This window comes from Lagenorhynchus albirostris, chromosome 5 (genome assembly GCF_949774975.1).
Source record: "Lagenorhynchus albirostris chromosome 5, mLagAlb1.1, whole genome shotgun sequence".
Lineage (NCBI taxonomy): Eukaryota > Metazoa > Chordata > Mammalia > Artiodactyla > Delphinidae > Lagenorhynchus > Lagenorhynchus albirostris.
In genome coordinates this window covers 91,261,238-91,280,314 of record NC_083099.1, presented here as the reverse complement: position 1 = coordinate 91,280,314, position 19,077 = coordinate 91,261,238, and the positions used below count along the sequence as shown (strand labels likewise).

The 19,077-nt window shown below is 37.9% G+C and overlaps 1 protein-coding gene across 4 annotated transcripts in view; it reads left to right on the top strand.

Annotated features, from left to right (window-relative positions):
* BBX (BBX high mobility group box domain containing) overlaps positions 1-19,077 on the top strand; it is a 281,965-nt gene that overhangs the window by 103,168 nt on the left and 159,720 nt on the right. For all 4 annotated transcript variants that reach the window (XM_060150648.1, XM_060150647.1, XM_060150649.1 and 1 more), the window contains one exon: positions 14,583-14,656. The gene's annotated coding sequence lies outside the window, so the exon portion shown is untranslated. The remainder of the gene's footprint in view (positions 1-14,582; positions 14,657-19,077) is intronic.

The window sequence follows — 19,077 nt, the reverse complement described above, 5'->3', positions numbered from 1 at the left end:
CTAGCCCCACCCACCAGGCTGTCAGTGGTTCCAGCACTGGGACGCCTCAGGCCAGGGAACTAGAGGGAGGGTGGGGGAGAAATGATGGGAAGGGACATACATAGCCCCACCCACCAGCAGCACAGCTGCCATAAGATTCCCTGAGCCCACAGCTGCCCCAGGACCAAACCCTGTCCGCCACTGGGCAGGCACTAACCCCAGGACCCTCTGGGCCTCAGCCCCATCTACCAGTGGGCCAACGCCATCTCCGGGACCCCCAGGTCCTTGCAGCCCGAGACACTCAGACCCACCTCTGCCCACCAGTGGGCCAGCACTAGCTCCAGGACCCAGCCTCACCCACCAGTGGATGGGCACCAGCCGCGGGACTACCACAGCCCCCCAGCCTGCCTTGTCAAGAACCAGCCCACCCACCAGCAGGCCAGCACCAGCCCTGGACCCACTCCCCAGCCCCGGCCCTGTACACGAGCAAGCGAATACCAGCTCTGAGATACCCTGGACCACTCAGCCAGCCGTCCTGGGATCTAGCCTCAGTTACCAGTGGGCGGACACCAGCTTTGGGATACCCTGGACCCTATAGCCAGCAGTGTCAGGAAGCAGCCCTGTGCACCAGCCAGCCAACACTAGATCTGGGGCTCCTGATGCCACAGCCACCCACCCTGCAACCTGGCCCTGCCCACCAGTGGCTGGCATCCTCCAAATAAGGCAGAGCCCGGCAGCAGCCAACCGAACTGGGGGCCAGCCACACCTACCATACTGCCCACGGTAGTCACCCAGCTACAAGAGAAGGACCCATGCAGCCCACAGTGGGGGCACCCCTAAGACATATAGCTCTGGTGACCAGAGGGGAGTGTGTTTGCTGGGACACATAGGACGTCTCCTACGAAAGGCCACTTCTCCAAGGTCAGAAATCATAAACCAGCTTAACCAAATACATAGAAATAAAAACAGTGTATTACGCCAAAATGAGGTGACAGATGAATATGTTCAAAACAAAGGAACAAGCTAAAACCCCAGAAGGACTAAGTGAAGTAGAGATAGGCAGCCTGCTCGAGAAAGAGTTCAGGGTAGTGATCGTAAAGATGATGAAAGAACTAGGGAGAAGAATGGATGCACAGAGTGAGAAGTTAGACGTTTTTAACAAAAGAATATATAAAGAGCAACCAAGCAGAGATGAAGAATACAATAACTGAAATGAAATATAAACTTGAAGGAATCAACAGTAAACTAAATGATACAGAGAAACGGATCAGCAAGCTGGAAAACTCGCTGATCTGAGTGGAAATCACTGAAGCTGAACAGAAAAAGAGTGAAAAGAAATGAGGACAGTTTGAAAGAGACCACTGGGATAATGAGCCTACTAACATTCACATGATAGGGGTCCCTGAAGGGGAAGAGAAAGAGAAAGGGGCAGAGAGCCATATTTGTAGACATAATAGCTGAAAACCTCCCTAACCTGGAAAAGGAAACAGACATCCAGGTCCAGGAAGCACAGAGCCCCAAACAGGATCAACCCAAAGAGGACTATACCAAGACACGTAATTAAAATGGCAAAAATTAAAGATAAAGAGTGAATATTAAAAGCTGCAAGGGAAAAGCAACAAGTTGCATACGAGGGAACTCCCGTAAGAGTGTCAGCTGACTTTTCAGCAGAAACTCTACAGGCCATAAGGGAGTGAAACAATGTATTGAAAGTAATGAAAGAGAAAAACCTACAACCAAGAATACCTGGCAAGGCTTTTATTTAGATTTGATGGAGAAATCAAAAGTTTTACAGACAAGCAAAAGCCAACAGTGTTCAGCACCACCAAACCAGCTTTACAAGACTGTTAAAGGGACTTCTCTTATCGAAAAAGAAAAGGCCACAACTAGAAACATGAAAATTACAAAAGGGAAAAAAGCTCATTGGTAAAGGCAAGTATATGGTAAAGGTCATAAATCAATCACATACAAAGCTAGTAAGAAGGTTAAATGACAAGAGGTATAAAATCATCTATATCTACAGTAATTAGTTAAGGCAAACAAAAACAAAAAATGTGAAATATGTAAAAAACAGTTTATTTTTATTGGAGTATAGTTGCTTTACAATGGTGTGTTAGTTTCTGCTGTACAACAAAGTGAATCAGCTATATGTGTACATATATCCCCTCCCTCTTGGACCTCCCTCCCACGACTCCTCCATCCCACTCATTAAAAAAAACAAACCCAGTAAGCATTGGGGGGGAGAGTAAAAATGAAGTAAAAATGTGTATGAGCTTAAGAAATCAGCAACTTAAAGTAATCACGTATATATAGATTGCTATATATAAATCTCATGGTAACCACAAACCAAAAATCTATACTAGATACACATACAAAAAAAGGGAAAAGAATCCAAACATAACACTAAAGTTAGCCATATCACAAGGGAAGAGAGCAAAAGAAGAAGGAACAAAGAAGAACTACGAAAACAACCCCGAAGCAATGAACAAAATGACAAATAGTACATACTTATTAATAATTACGTTAAACACAAATGGACTGTGTGCTCCCATCTAAAGATGTAGAGTGGCTGAATGGAATACTGACCATAGAAAAGAATGAAATCTTGACATTTGCAATAACATGGATGGACCTAGAGGGTACTATGCTAAGTAAAATATGTCAGACAGAGAAAGACAAATACTGTATGATTTCACTTATATGTGGAATCTATAAAACAAAATGAATGAACATAACAAAACAGAAACAGAGTTACAGGTACAGAGAACAAGGAGGTGGTTGCCAGAGGAGAGGGTGTTGGGGAGAGGAATGAAATAGGTGAGGGAGATGAAGAGGTACAAACTTGCAGTTGCAAAGTAAATGTCAAGGGTATGAAATGTACAGAATGGGGAATATAGTTAGTAACTATATATATATATAAAATATCCTTGTATGGGGACATATAGTACTTTGACTTAGCATGGTGATCGTTTTGAAATGTTTAGAAATAATCACTATATTGAAATGTATAGAAATAATGAATCACTAGGGATATAGTGTACAACATGCTAAATATAATTAACACTGCTCTAGGTTATATATGAAGGTTGTTAAGAGAATAAATGCTAAGAGTTCTCATCACAAGGAAAAATATTTTTTCTCCTATTTCTTTAATTTTATATCTGTATGAGATGATGGATATTCCTTAAACTTATTGTGATAATCATTTCACGATGTATGTAAGGCAAACCATTATGCTGTACACCTTAAACTTATAGAGTGCTGTATCTCAATTATATCTCAATAAAACTGGAAGGACAAGAGTCAATAAAATGGAGGGAGGGAGGGGAATGGGAGTGGAGTATGGGATAAAGGGAAGCTAATTAGTTAATTAAGACTGTCTTGTTAGCTACAGTGTTGAACTGTGTTGCAGATTTTATTATAAATAAATAGGCTTCTATTCAAGTGTGTATCTTAGACTATATCTGGAGGATTCCCAAAAATTCATTATATGAAACTCTTGACACTGACTAGGTTCATTAAGACAATGAATCATATTCCGGAATCAGAATCTGAGATATATTCCTATTCTTCCTGTTACTGTTCACCCCAAGTAGAGTAATTGAAGTAACTGTGTTGTCAGAGCAGGGATTGACATTTACAGAACACTGTATAAGCCTCCTTAGTATAGCTAATGTTTGGAAATATATTCTAGGTCTGATTTTACATTTAAATGATATTTCTTTCTTTGTATCCATCTTACATCCAAAGTAAGAAACAAGTGTTTGTGTTGTTGCTTTTAAATTATAGCAAGTACTCTCTGGAATCAGAGTAACGATAGAATTCAACACTTTGGAGTTGAGGCTGTATGTGTTCATTCATATGTGAACACATCACATATATTATTGTCAACTTTTATGAAAGGCCTGGGTCAAGTAAACTTATATGAGAGATTTATGAAGAAAATAATTTCCAATATATTGTATGATACCCAACTCTTTGGTTCTTTGTGAATATTCCTATCTATAAAAGTAACAGGGTGCAAGGAAGATTCCCTTTAAAATTTATATTCAGGCTGTTACCAAAAAGAAATAATAAGTGTTGTAGAGAATGTGGAGAAAAGGGAACCCTTATATGCTGTTGGTAGGAATATAAATTGGTGCAACCACTATGGAAAACAGTGTATAGAGATTCCTCAAAAAATTAAGAACAGTACTACCATATGATCCAGTTATTCTGCTTCTGGATATTTATCCGGATACAAAAACACTAATTCAAAGAGATATATGCACCCCTGCGTTCATTGCAGCATTGTTTACAATAGCCAAGGTGTGGAAACAACTTGTGTCTACCAATGGATGAATGGATAAAGAAGATCACACACACACACACACACACACACACACACACACACACACACACACACACATGCAGACACTGAAATACTATGCAGCCATAAAAAATAACGTGAAATTCATTAATTGAATTTGCCATTCATTGCAACATGGATACCTATAGGGTATTATCCTAAGTGAAATAAGTCAGACAAATACTGTATGATTTCACTTATATGTGGAATCTAAAAAATAAAATAAACAATAAGCAAAACAAAAACAAAATCATAGACACAGAGAATAGATTGGTGGATACCAGAGGGACAAGTGCTTGGGGGTACAGTGAAATGGGTAGAGGGGATCAACTGTATGGGGATGGATGGTAACTAGACTTACTGTGGTGACCACTTTGTAGTGTGTACAAATATTGATTTATAATTTTATACACCTGAATTTTATATAATATTATATACCAGTTTTACCTCAATTAAAAAATGATATTCAGAATAGCTTTCATGTCATTATATTTTACTTTAGTTCTTTAAAAATTGGTTATTTTCCCAGAAATTTGTATGGTAACTCTCACTAAAGCAAAGCACTGTATTCCCAACTATTCCATGTTTGTTTTTTTTCCTCCTCCGAAATATAAGAAAAAAAATAATAATTTCAGGCATGGAGAATGAATTGTGTGCTACTATCCACGTAAGTGTAATAGCATACATAACAAACAAGGCATTGGAAATGCCCTTAGAATTGGTTTTACAAGTCACATTAACATTATCCAGGTTTTCAGTGTTTTTGTTGAAACTTGAAACTTCTCTTTATAGGAAATATAAATTGAAAGAAAATTGGTGCTACAGGAGTACAGATTGAAAATTTAAACATCTTGACTTACTGAATGTCATGATGTGCCAAAATTTTTGAATAAATTTATTGAAATTAGGATTTGAAATAAAGTAAAATAAATCAGTGCTCTCTTTCATTTCTTTTCAGGGGCTTTATGTGTGGTCCACTACTTTTGTTTTTTTTTCTCTTATTACAACAACACTGCAAAGCATTCTACTTTCTTTTCTCCTCTCACTTCAGACACTAGTAATAATGTAGCTTAACACACCTGTTATATATTTTGTGTGCTGTGCCCCAATCCAGGTTTCACACCCATTTCTCATTCCGGAAGATGGAATAAGCTTGGGTTATATTTCTATCTCTGAAGCTTGAGTAGAATTAGTTCAGTCCCACTCAGGGCACATGGACCTTGAGAAGGTGGGTGGAGTATTTTCTCAAAACTCAAAGTGCTTTAACCAGAAAATGGGAGATAGACATATACCTTGCAGGCAAAAACATACATGTCTATAGTTTCTGCTTAAGAAAAGCCAGTATAGAAAAACATACCTTTGTGGCTGATTATTCTCCCACTTAAATAAGGCATCTACAGTGAGTTTCCATTTTAACTTGAAAGGTGACAAAACCTGATTTTCTTAACTATAAAAAAAGTTAAAATTTCAGAATACTTATTGGCAGTATCGAGAACCATGGCTGTTACAGATGTTTGCAGGGCATATACCTTTCACCATTCACCTTGTGATTGGTGGCCTCTGGTGGGTGTATAACACTGAGCTCTAAGGGTCAGTGTATGCTGGAATTAACCACAAAGGATAAAGGCCTCTGGTGGGTGTATAACACTGAGCTCTAAGGGTCAGTGTATGCTGGAATTAACCACAAAGGATAAACCCTTTGTCTATCAGTGGTAATACTTGGAGAATATGTCCTTTGATTTTTTTTTTTTGGTTGGTTTAATTTGAGCCAGATATTGTATATTACTTTAAATGACTGCCATAGGAGCAGAGGCATTTACTGAAGATTAGTGATCAGCGGAGCATGTATACTGTTCAGACATTGTTGTTGTAGGACATGGGCTTAGTTTTAATGGAGGACATAAATTTAATTGTTACTAGGTGTTTCTGGTGGGAGTGAGCATTTAAGGGAGAATTACTGTTTATAAATTCTCAACTGGTATTGGCCTGTCGTTTGCTAGTGAGTATATAATTTTCATATTGTTAGAAGGAAGTAAGTTGATATTAGCTTTTTAAAAAATTAATAAACTTTACTTTTTAGAGCAGTTTTAGGTTCACAGCAAAATTGGATAGAAAGTACAGAGTTTCCATATACTCACTACCCCCTCCCCCCACGTGAACGAACATTAACTTTTTATTCAAGGTATTTATAAAAGTATTTAGAAACACAAAGAAGTATTTTGTGTGCTTTTACTTCTGCAACTGGAAGTTGTCTTTCTCTGTCTTCAGACTAGAAAGGGGAAAGTGTTCTAGAGCCAAGAAGCATTCTCTGACAACCCCGAGAGTGAAGTTAGGCCCTGTTTTATGATCCTTTTCCAGCTGAATGTTGCTATTTACAATGGAAGACCAGAGAAAGAGTAGGGATCTACGGTAACCTGGTCTGGAGCCCCCTGCTGTCAGATCAAACTGATTGATGATAGTCCAGAAGAGCAGTGTGCAGTAGGGGCAATGCACTGACCCATAGTGGGAGCCCTGGGTTCTGGCCTAGCTCTGCCTGTAGCTTGCCGTGTGGTCGAAGGGGCTGAATTGAATGACCTCCGACTGCCTGCAGCATTCTGTGATTCCACGGCTGATTGGAATGTCCAGTAGGGGCTAATAACATCAAATCCTGCAGGGGCAGCAGTGTGGAGCCATGTTGTCCAGCATGGCCACAAACCAGCTGAAGGCCTTTTGTCCAGTCTCTTAACCTTTTTGGGTCTGTCTTGGTTTCAGCTATGGAAATGTTGGGATTGGACATCTCTGTTTCCCTCTAAGGAAAGTTTTTTGGATCTTTCTGGTTTAAAGTAGCTAATTACTGTATAGGATTATTTAATTACAGCTAATTACTGTATAGGATAAATTGTTATTTATCCTATTTATTATTTATAGGATTATTTATCTGGTTTAAAGTAGCTAATTACTGTATAGGATTATTTTTATTTATTATTATTATTTATAACTGCTTTGTGAATAAATAACTTCAAAAAGGGAGCATATTAACACTTTATTGTGGATCATTTTTGAGCAGACTCCTTTATGTCTTCATATCAGGAATGTTCTTGCAATTAACATATCTGGAACCAGTCTTTCCGTTGCAAAGCTATTTGCTGGATATCCATTAGGTGCACCTGAAAGGAACAAGGGCTCTTTCTGGATAGTATAGTTTTTTTGGTTTTTAATAACACAATGTAAATTTTAATAGAGATGAGCTTTTTATATCACAAAATTTAAAATTACGCTTATATGTCTTTAAATTGTCTTTGTGAAATTTAAGTGATAAAGGAAAAAAGGGAAAGACTAGTGTCCTTTACTTCTCAGAACAGAATATTTTCCATTTAAAATTATGTAAATTGCTAACAGCTGACTTCCTTTTTTAATCAAATGACTTTGGACTAAATTAAGAGTGTGATTTTCTGTATATTGTGAATTATTGTTGATTAAAGGAATCCTTTCTTACCTCAAAGGACAAGGCGGTCCTGAGATTCCTCCAGTGGGTTTCATTCACAGAACCCCTCTCTAAAGATATAGGCTAATTCCTCAAGTGTGTAGGCCAAGGTTTACTTGGGCTAAACCAGAGTAATGCATAGGCACGATGTCCCCACAGGGCTGGGATTATCTTAACCTTATACTTTCCAGCTCACTGGCTTGACAGAGCTAAGGAATCTTCCCAAAGTACCTGGGGTTCCCTGTCAGTGTTCCTCACGTAGCTCCTGGCAAGCATGTTTTTATACTCTTCCTGGAAGTGAAACTCTTTCTGCCTTAAATGTGCAATTTCCCCTGCCTGAGAAGGTCAAAGGCACATTTATATAGTTCACAAGAGTATAAAAGAGGCTTTCAGGGCCTCCCTGCCAAGCCATCTGACTGGACTAATGCCTACTCATTTTCCACCTCTACTTACGGTAACTGCAGAAATTCATAGTTCCACCATGGTCCCTGAAACAACAGTCTTATGGCATATGAGCATTATAATAAAATATCATATTATCAGATCAGGTAATGTAGCTCGAAATTGGTAGGAGTAAAAAGTGGTTGTTCAGACTGTCAGAATTAAACGTATGTTAAAACTACCTAAATTAAAACAAAATCTACCTTTTGAAAAGCTTAGCAATTTACTACCTAAATTAAAACAAAATCTACCTTTTGGAAAGCTAGCAATTTACTTAGCAGTTCTCAACCAAATGTTGAGAATATTCAAAGCAAACTTCGGCATGTTCACAATATTACTTTATTAAATGCTTTTCTACCACATAGTTTAACTCTAGTGACCTTACTAACATTTACCGAGCACTTCCTGTATGCCAAGACCTTTGTATTTATAATATCTTATAATAATTTAAGGCAACCTTTAGGGGTGTAGGAATTGTTACCCTGATTTTGCAGATGAGGAATGGAGTCTCAGAGAGTCTCAGGAATTGGCCTACAGTTGCAGGGGAGTAAGCAAATGAGGGGTACAAGTTTGGCCCTAAAGCCAGTATGCTTTGCAGAACACCATGCTGCTAACTGTGCTCTGCTGTTTATGAGGCTATGGAGAGAAAAAAGCAAGTTGCATTACTTTCTCATTTGCCCACAATTCATGTTCCACTTTCTGATGTGAGCCCTGCACTTCGACCAGATCTGCCTCCGGTCCCTTTCAGCATGCTTCTTCCCAGTATGTAACTTAGGCCCAGTCTCTGCCTGTGCCTGTGACACCCTTCTCCATCCCCTTTCTCCATATCCCAGTTTGCAGCTAGTGCCTTAGGTTGCAGCTTTTATTTGTTTCCTGCCTAAAGATTCCCTTGTGCAGTCTAACTTTTGGGGAATTCTTTGCTTACCGTTTTGACGTTATACATTTCTCTCTCTTCTTGTGTAACTGTGTGTGTGTGTGTGTATGCGATTACCCAACTAGATCATCAGCTTCTAGAAAACAACAACTCTTAAAATACCTTTTGCAGTGTTAATGCATAGTAGGTCATTATTAATTTCTCAAACTGTAAAAGGTTATACCATTTGCATCTCTGTGCTCTTGGCATGTAGATAGGTGGAAGGTAGTTTTTAAAGCACAGTTTTATAATTGGTCAATATTGAGTACTGAAGGAGAGAGGATTTCCAGATCTTTCATCTTAGACCTATGTCTAACAGTGAATGCTAGAGTTTCTGTCTCTGCCTGCTGGTGTTTTCCAACACCTTTCTGGAAATTCCAAACAGATGGACAGATCTGTAATGACTTGTAGTTACTTTGCTTTGCTGTTAGTATCTAGTGAACTCTTAGGACTTGTTTTGCCTTTATTGCTATGTTTAAGGTTTCTTACCTGAAAGGCTCTGGGTCATGAGGAAATGCAGGGGTGGGGGTGGGAAGGTGATAAAAAGATACTTCAGATTTGCATTTTCTTTTAAGAAATTACCATTCTCAGTATAGCTGACACTTGTAATTTCTGTTAAAGATTGGTGTCTGGCGAGAAATGCCTGTGAAATAGCTTTGGTTTAAGCTTCAACTATAAAGACAGAGTGGGTGATTTTAACAAGTGTTGTCTTTATTCATACTTTATATTGTCACTGTCATAAAATAAAGACAGTGACAATATGAAGTATGAAATAAAGGCAACTCTTGTTAAAAGCACACATATTATATATTTCCCTGCATTTATCTTTGTCTACATGAAGATAATTTATTTCAGCAAATGATTTACCCGGAGCTTATCATTTCTAGAAAAAAAAATCCTGTGTCCTCTGGTGTACCACAGTGACCTGAGGTATGGAATTCATTGGCCAAAATTGCATAACAGCCGGTATGCAATTTCAGTACTATATTATTTTGTAATGTGCCTGGTGCTACTACTGAGGAGATGAAAAGAATATTAATTACAGTGGGGTGAGTGGGAGACCTTATGCATATACATAAGGAGGCTTTAGTTAATGAGTTTTTTTGGACTAAAAATACGGTATATTTATGTAGAAGTAAGAGCTCGGTGTTTGTAGTTAAGTTTATTTATAAACAACCTTTACATTTCATTTGTAAACATGCAGTGTGTAAAAGAGTGAATTGAGGAAAATATAAGAATTGTATTTATTTAAAGAAGTAATTTTAAGACAGGAAAAATCTTTTAAGAACACCTACTTTGTAAAGTGGAAATCGGAATACACATTGTTGGGAAAATGGAGGAAGCCAGTGGAAGATTTAGTGAAAGAGTGGATGTTAAGACTGTTATTTGTGACCTGGATTTATTTTGGCTTTCAGAGGTCATGCTTACTCTTAGATTAGAAATGCAGCCTCTTTCAAAGCATAAACATAATTGAAAAAAAAATTTTGAAATTTGCTTTCTTGGGTTCTCCATTTTGTTTTCTTCAGGTGTAAAAGCATGAGTATTCTATTTTCAGGAAGATGAGGAAAAAAATCTATTTCCATTTCTAGCAGCTTGGCTATTTTTGTTGTTGTTTCTGGCTCCATAAATGGAGAGGCATCTGTACCGTGCATTGTATCATGCCCAGCAAGTTTTTTTTCATTTGAATGTAATTGTTCCTTAGCAAATAATTGCAGTCCAGAATGACTTTTACTGAGCTTGATTGAATTAGGGTTATGTATGAAAATGAGTTAGTTAAAGCTTAATCTATTACCCAGAGAAATGATGAAAACATCAGAAAAGCAGTCATTCATGGGGATTAAATATTCTTCCATGTAAATGGGCAACATGGTTGCCTGGAGTCCCTTCTGCACTGACTAGGTTGTAGTGACATTAGGGTGCAAAACATACAGTGTCGGTATAGAAGGGGATCTTGTCATGATGTGCCTTTGAATGTTATACTGGACATTAACACTAATGAGGGAGACTGCCTCGTTATAAGAAGTGGCACCTCACCTTTTTTAGTATAATAAGCTTTCAAAACATAGGACCCCGAAGGGGGGCAATGTGTAAACTGCCAGAAAGCCAGCTGCTTTGGGATATTTCAGTGGTTGCTGAGGCCAGATCTTTAAGATGGGTTTTTCAGATGCCAAGTCAGATACCCTATTTGTGGTTAAGAGGTAAAGAGGAGATAATTCAACATTAGCTCTCCCATCTGCCATGATGATCTCAGAGGGCATCCTGAGCTGTGCCAGGTCCATCCTGGCTAGGTGTGCATCCTGTGGGAAGCAGTGTTGTGGTGGGAAGCGGGCCTTGCAAAGGGAAAAGGAGCCCGTTAACGGAGCAGGCTCTTAATGAGGCAGTGGGAGCTAAGTGTGGGCAGTCAGGAATCCAAGGCCCTGTGTGGATGGGAAGTGAGGGTTAGGAGGAAGCTGTAGTGTGACCCAGAGAACACAGACAGGCCTGGTGTGGCTCAGTGGAAGATCTCTCCTGGCTATGGTCTAAGGGCATGTTCAAGTCACCATTCTGCAGGGTTGTATTCACCTTTTAGACATTTCCCGTTCTTGCCCACCTGCCCTTCTGACACCTCACACAGCCACCCATTTCCATCAAATCAAAACACTTTTGAAGTACTGGTAACTTAAATGCAGAGCAGCTTATGCTGAAACTGCTTTTCTGAAGCTACTCATGTGGGCATTTGTAGTAGCCAGATAAAATCTGGAGTTTGGCTGTCAGAGAACTCAAAGGAAGTCTGTCTCAGGCAGGATCTTCAGCCTTAAAGTTGACCTCTGCTCTGTGGCTGATTCCCTGGCTCCCCTCCTAGTCAGTGAAGTCCAACATGATTTCTTTGTTATCCTGAGTTTTAAAACCCATATTGGCAACAGCATAGTCAGCCTCCTCCCTCTCCCTCCCTACTTTATCCATAGATAGTTGCATCCCAGGTGATAAATTATTGAACAGTAATCAAAATAAAGTATAGATATGGTCCATTTGGGGGGTATATATTTGATTATAGAAACAAACAAGTGTGTAAGGGTACCTTAAGATTAGTGAGAGTTTATTTTTGAGCTCCTAAAAGAACTTCTGTATATAGGATATACTAGCATATTTTATTTCTCAGATAGCGTGCACTCAACTTCTTAAACTAAAATGTAGGGGCTTCCCTGGTGGCGCAGTGGTTAAGAATCCGCCTGCCAATGCAGGCGACACGGGTTCAATCCCTGGCCTGGGAAGATCCCGCATGCCACGGAGCAACTAAGCCTGTGCACCACAGCTGCTGAGCCTGGGCTCTGGAGCCCGTGAGCCACAACTACTGAAGCCCGCACGCCTAGAGCCCGTGCTCCACAACAAGAGAAGCCACCGCAATGAGAAGCCTGGGCACCAGAACAAAGAGTAGCCCCCGCTCGCCACAAGTAGAGAAAGCCCACGCGTAGCAACGAAGGCCTAACGCAGCCAAAAATAAAATAAATAAAATAAAATAAATTAATTAAAAAAAACACTAAAATGTAAGCAAATCTCTAAACCAAAATAAGAATTAAACCCACACTATCAGAATTAATGTTGGACCCTCCTCTCCCAGTTTTGGCAGTATTAATTATATACTCTTTGTTTTTTTAGTTTATACCAATTTATTTACTTGACAGTTATTTATAGATATTCATGATTTTTGCCTATTTATTAACTTTTTATTTTAATAGTTCTTCTCTATACTGGCTTTCATGGATTTATATGAAGAAAAAGTATGGAAATAAATATATGAGATAGTACATGTGATTTTCTTAAAACAGCAGTTTTTAAACAAAATTTATTTATTTTTGGCTGTGTTGGGTCTTCATTGCTGCGCGTGAGCTTCCTGTAGTTGTGGCGAGCCAGGACTACTCTTTGTTGTGGTACATAGGCCTCTCATCTCTTGTTGCGGAGCACGGGATCTAGGTGCGCGGGCTTCAGTAGTTGTGGCTCGCGAGCTCTAGAGCGCAGGCTCAGTAGTTGTGGCCCACGGGCTTAGTTCCTCTGCGGCATGTGGAATCTTTCCAGACCAGGGTTCGAACCTGTGTCCCCTGCATTGGCAGGCGGATTCTTAACCTCTGAGCCACCAGGGAAGCCCAAAACAGCAGTTTTAATGTTAGTTGCCTAGTTTATGATAATTAAGGGTAGACTTTTATATCATTTATTTAATCAGTTTTTGGAATTGTACACTTCCTTGATAAAAACATAGGCATTTAATTTGAAAGTATTCATGTGTCCTTCGTAGTTTTCGTCAAAGATCTGGATTTATTCTTTCATCCATACCCTTGTTTTAAAAAATGTGGATGAATGAGTAGTATCTTGTGTGAAGCCACGTGAGACCATTTAATATTTTATTTATTCTTTCAAGTTGTTGTTTTCTTCCATAGCACTGGGTGACAACTGAACCATCTAAGTCTAGTTAGGATTACTCAGATGAATCATTACACATTTTTGATATTTAATGTGTAAGAGCCAGTTCTTCCATATTGTAGTGGCTGATTAGGGGAAAAAACTTTAGCCAAGCCATAAAATGACTAACAGTATTGATCAAGCTGTAAGCCAGTAAGTGATATCTGATTTCTAGAGTGTGTTATAGCCTACTGATTGTAAGGAAATAAATTGTCATAATCTGCAGGAGGGTAGGAAATTGTCTCTCTTAGTTGAGTGTGAATTTAGTATTACCATGAAGCACTTGAGAAACTAAATGAATGTCTCAGAAACTGAAATAATTTTAAAAAAAGATACAGTTTAAGTGTATGTCTATATTTGCAGTATTAATGTAAAATGCTCATTTAATTTGTATACTCTTGTTGATTCTGATCCTCTTATATTTATTTCATCATATGTAACTAGAAAGTAATTTTTTAGTTACAGCTTTTCTCTATTTGTATGTGTTCCCCCCCGCTCCCCACCTTAAAAAAAAACTATCTTGATTTCACTTGTTATCTTTAAAACATTTAAAAGATAAAATATAAGATATTAACATCTGAACCACAGCTTAACTGTATGGGTTGGGCCAGTCATTTTAAATAACTTGAATTTAGTCAGGATGTCAATATAATTTCATGTTTTTCCAGAGAATTCACCTGTAACTCTACACGTGAATTTAGTCAGAAAGCTAAGAAGTGATTGCCTGTAATTCTTTGTCTCTGTAACTTTAGCCTCAGAATTCCCATTGAGTAATTTTAGTGACTATCTTTTTGTTACATTAAAGTTGACAATAAACACTTTAGGTCTTTTTTTCCTAAATAGTGTTAGTAGAGGGATGTTTAATAATTTTCCTGATTTTGATTGCTTGGCTGTTAATTCATCTTATTTAGGGATTATTTTGCTAAAGGAGAATAAGTGTCAGCTTTGTTTGAAAGGGCTTCCTGGCTCACCATTTTAATCACTTTGCTATGGGTCCTTCACAGAATTCTGCTGCATCACAGAAGCTGGAAGTTCTGATGTTCCATTGAAATCACAATGGAAAGTCTTGACTTGACCGGTAAGAGCAGCCCTGCAGGTGCATCTTACTTACCTGGAAGCAGTGAAGCTGTCAGGAGCTAAGTGGTAACAGAGCTGGTCTCAACTTTTTTCCGTCTGATGGATTCACCTTCCGTATTGATCAAGGAAGTGTGATAATTGTGTATTTTTTTGGTCAATTTTATTAGTATTTTTAAAGGGACACTTTAATCTCTATCATCAAGTAAGTTAAATTTTCCTTTAAAATCATGAATTTTAAAAAATTAACTATTTCAGAATCTCTGGTTTGTTTCTCCACAGTAGTGGGCTGTTGGTGAAAAGTCCATTTATTGAAGTCCTAATTATCTAGAGAATACATACCTAAATAAATATTACATTGGCCTGTTCCCCCAAAGCCTTTTTTTGTATTGCCTGAAAAAGTTGAGATTTTAAAATATATACATGTGGCAAATTATATCAAACTTTGAAACTCACAGATACTATAATTCTGTCCTCTTGTATATAAGTTATATTCAAAACTGCTTCTTTAGGAATATTTTAGGATTAATTTTGGTCATGATTACTTAAATGCATAGAGTTTTCTCAGTCTGGGAATGAAAATGTGTGATTGCTTTACTGATGTTTCAATACTTTATGGTGAACTGATGATTTATAAGACCAAGGAATTTAATATAAGTTAAAATTAACAGAAGTAGTAAATATTGTTTAGTTGCAATTTTTAGGACATGAACTTACTTTTCAATTTTTTTATTCATTGAAATCTTAAATCTTTTCTGTTCTTAAGTATTTTTGATAGCTTATTAGGTCCGTCTAGAATATCTGTGTCTACCTTTTTTGTTGTAGTAAGTATGTGACTGAATGTTGCTTTTATGATATGAGTATAAATATAAGGCCTCTGAACCATTCTTCTGAATGTTGCAGTCTAGGATTGTACACATTGTGAAAATAAATGCCATTTAGCTTGTGTGTTTACTAGGATATTGAAACAACAAAAAAATCTTAGTGCCAGTGAGAAGATTGGGATTTAGTTAGTTTTCCTCCTTTCTGTGCTATCCTTTAAGGCACAGTGAAGTTAGAAATATAAATTCTGGATTTACAAATGCCAGTTAGGATACAGTTGGTTATGGTTTTTCTGGGTCAGCAGAATAGACTACAGAATATTTGAATATCTATACTGAAATGTCAAATATGTTCTCGATTACTAATCCTAAAGGCAGTTGAGTATAGTGAGATACAAAGAAAATTAAATTTGTGACGGTATTCTTAGTTTTCTGAATATGAATACATATATAGAAAGTAAAGCAGGACCTTTTATATTACCTATTCAGAAAACTAAATCATTAATCAGTAGTTGTTGGCAGTCTTGGCTTAAGTAGCCATCTCATCTATGATCTCTAAATGTTAATCAGATTATTTTAATACAATATTTTTATTGACTGTAAGCAGAAATTGACAAAAAATGCTGATAAAATTTAAGAAGACTGAGACTTTATACTTCTAGCATAACTATACATTCATCTTAAATACAGTATTAACTAACAGAAAATTGCCACACAAAATCAGGAGTAATTTAGGAAACAAATTTTGGAAAATGTTACCGAGCAGAATGATGCCAGAGTTCAGTAAATCTGGGAAACATGCTATTTAAGTTAGCTTAGGCAAAGTTTTGTTTAATTATCCAGAGAATCCCCAAGTCTTAGTGGTTTATAGCAGTAAAAGTTTCTTTCTCGCTCATGTTCATGTTCTTGATGAATTTGCTGCCACTCTGCTCCATATCCTCTTCATTCCTGGACCAAAGCTGAAGGACAACCTCTCTGGGATGCTTAAGTCTTGTGGCAAAAGGAGAAAGGAATGATGGTGGAATCTGGGCTCTTTAAACTGCTGCTGAGAGGTGGTATATGTCACTACCTCTTATATTTCATTGGCTAAAGCATGTCACATGGCCAACTCATGGCATTGGATAGGAGTGGCCTTTTAAGAGGGGTGGGGTAGGGGAAGGCTGATAGGGAGGCATAATGCATATTTTAAGTATAATATCTGCATAATCCTGTCTACGGTTCTTCTAGACAGACAGAATGCACCTTGTATGTTAAGCTTCCAGGAAGTCCTGTAGTAAATGAATCTGTTTAACATGGAAAGTTATTTGACTATGAATCCTCTTGTAGTTACGTGGAACACATTGAGCTTTGAAACCCTGTGACAAGTTTTAAGGAATGAGGAGTTGATACAATTCAAGAGTTTCATTAAGTTTTGAACATTATCACTTTTCCACTATGCAATAAGTGGAAATACAGTCTATACTAAACTTACTTACCTTATTGTTTTATAAGTTGTTTTAAAATGAATGAAAATTACTGCAGACTGGACCCTCTGTGGTTTGCATACAGCATTAGAGAAGGGATATAATGATTCTCATAATAACTTCTTACCTATGTTTACTAAGTTAAGAACTTTTGACAGATGTTATCTAATTGGATATAGAGGAAGAGCATGAGAAAATGGGTACTTTGCTTTTTCCAGTAGTAATACAATAATTTTACCATGTAATGGTAACCAAATGCTTCTACTTAAGATCAATTTAAGGAATCATTCTAGAGAGAAAAAATGCAGAATACTATAGGGTGGTTAACAATTGAATCCCATGGGTTTTCTGATGTACTTCACTCGAGGTCATAGTCACTCTACAGTGATTGCATTATTCGCTCCTAAGTTTTCTAGAAAATTGCTAGGCATTATGAACTCAACCAATGTAGATTTGATTAATCCCACAGGTTTTATAAAACATTGCTACCAGACCTGTGTGGACTAAGATGATTTAAATATCAAGGAGTATATAAACAGTGCTTTGTTCGATAGTTCATAGTTCTTTAAGATTGGGGAGAAGGAACATTCTTAGACATCTGTGGAGTCAGAGAAACTTAGGCATAAACCGTAGTTCTGGAACTTTTAAATTGAAAGAATTTGGGTGTTTATGTAACCTCTCTGAAATTTTGTTTTCTCATCTTAATATCGGATAACGATCTCTACCTTGTGGAATTCTGATAATTAAATAAGGGAATTATGTTGAGTGTTGGTACACTGCCTGGCACATGGGATGCAGTCAAGAAATGGTAGTTAAGAAAAATGTGATCATAGTTCAATAATCTTGAATGCACTATAATATACCTTTATTACAGTGTATGTATGTATAAGCTGTGTTTGCATATTTATATTTACACACACATACTTTGAGTTTTAACAAATTGTCCTGAATGCATAAGAGCCTATATATTCAACAGTTACCACTGAAAGGGTGAATCCTATAGAAATACTAGTCACCCTATGATCTAATAAATCACTTCTTGCCACTGAGAACGTAGAAATCCTAAGGACAGAGTGATTGCCAAAGGTGGATATATGGCCTTGACTCTGGATATTAATGAGGTCAGCATCAAAGAAATCAAATTTTATATAATCTCGGTGCACAAGGTACAAGGACAGGAGACAGTGCCACAGAAATTTTCTTCACCATGTAGAGCAAATGTTGTTTGGTTTCAAAAGAATCAGCATTTCTCTTTCAAGATTTTTACGCTGCTGTTTTCCAGGGAGGGTGAGATTATTTAGATTCCTTCGAGGACTTCTCTGTTGGCATTGTCCCCTTGCACTCAGAATCAGGACAACAGAGGATATCTCTTAGGGGTTCAAAGCTTTATGCTATTTCCAAATGACAATTTAATGTAGAACAACACACACATATATAAATAATTTTGGAGTGAATTATTCTTCAGATTGCTCCAGGCACTTCTCTTCATAAACGAATCATTGTTGCAACAACTATCAGTGACATATTCAGCTGGATTTTTTGTGTGTTTGTTTATTTGGCTGCGCCGGGTCTTAGTTGCGGCACGTGGAATCTTCGTTGCCGCGTACAGTATCTTTTAGTTGCGGCATGCGGACTCTTGGTTGCGGCACGAGAACTCGTAGTTGCGGCATGCATGTGGGATCTAGTTCCCTGACCAGGGATCAAACCCGGGCCCTCTACACTGGGAGCACAGAGTCTTAACCACTGGACCACCAGGGAAGTCCCCTCAGCTGGATTATTGATAGAGTAAAACTATTTCAAAAGTAGAATCTTTTAATTTTTAGAGATTATATAGTCTGCTTGGGCTGCCATAACAAAATACCACAGACTGGGTGGCTTAAACAGCAGATATTTTTTAACAGTTCTGGAGGCTAAAAGTCCATGATAAAGATGCTGACAAATTGTCTCTGGTGTGGTTGCTCTTCCTGGCTTATGGACAGTTGCCTTCTTGCTGTGTTCTCACATGACCTTTTGTGTGTGTGTGTGTGTGTGTGTGTGTGTGTGTGTGTGTGTGTGTAGAAAGTGTGCTCTAGTTCCTTCCCCTTCTTAAAAGGACACCAGTTCTATCAGATAATGGCCCCACCCTAATGACCTTACTTAAC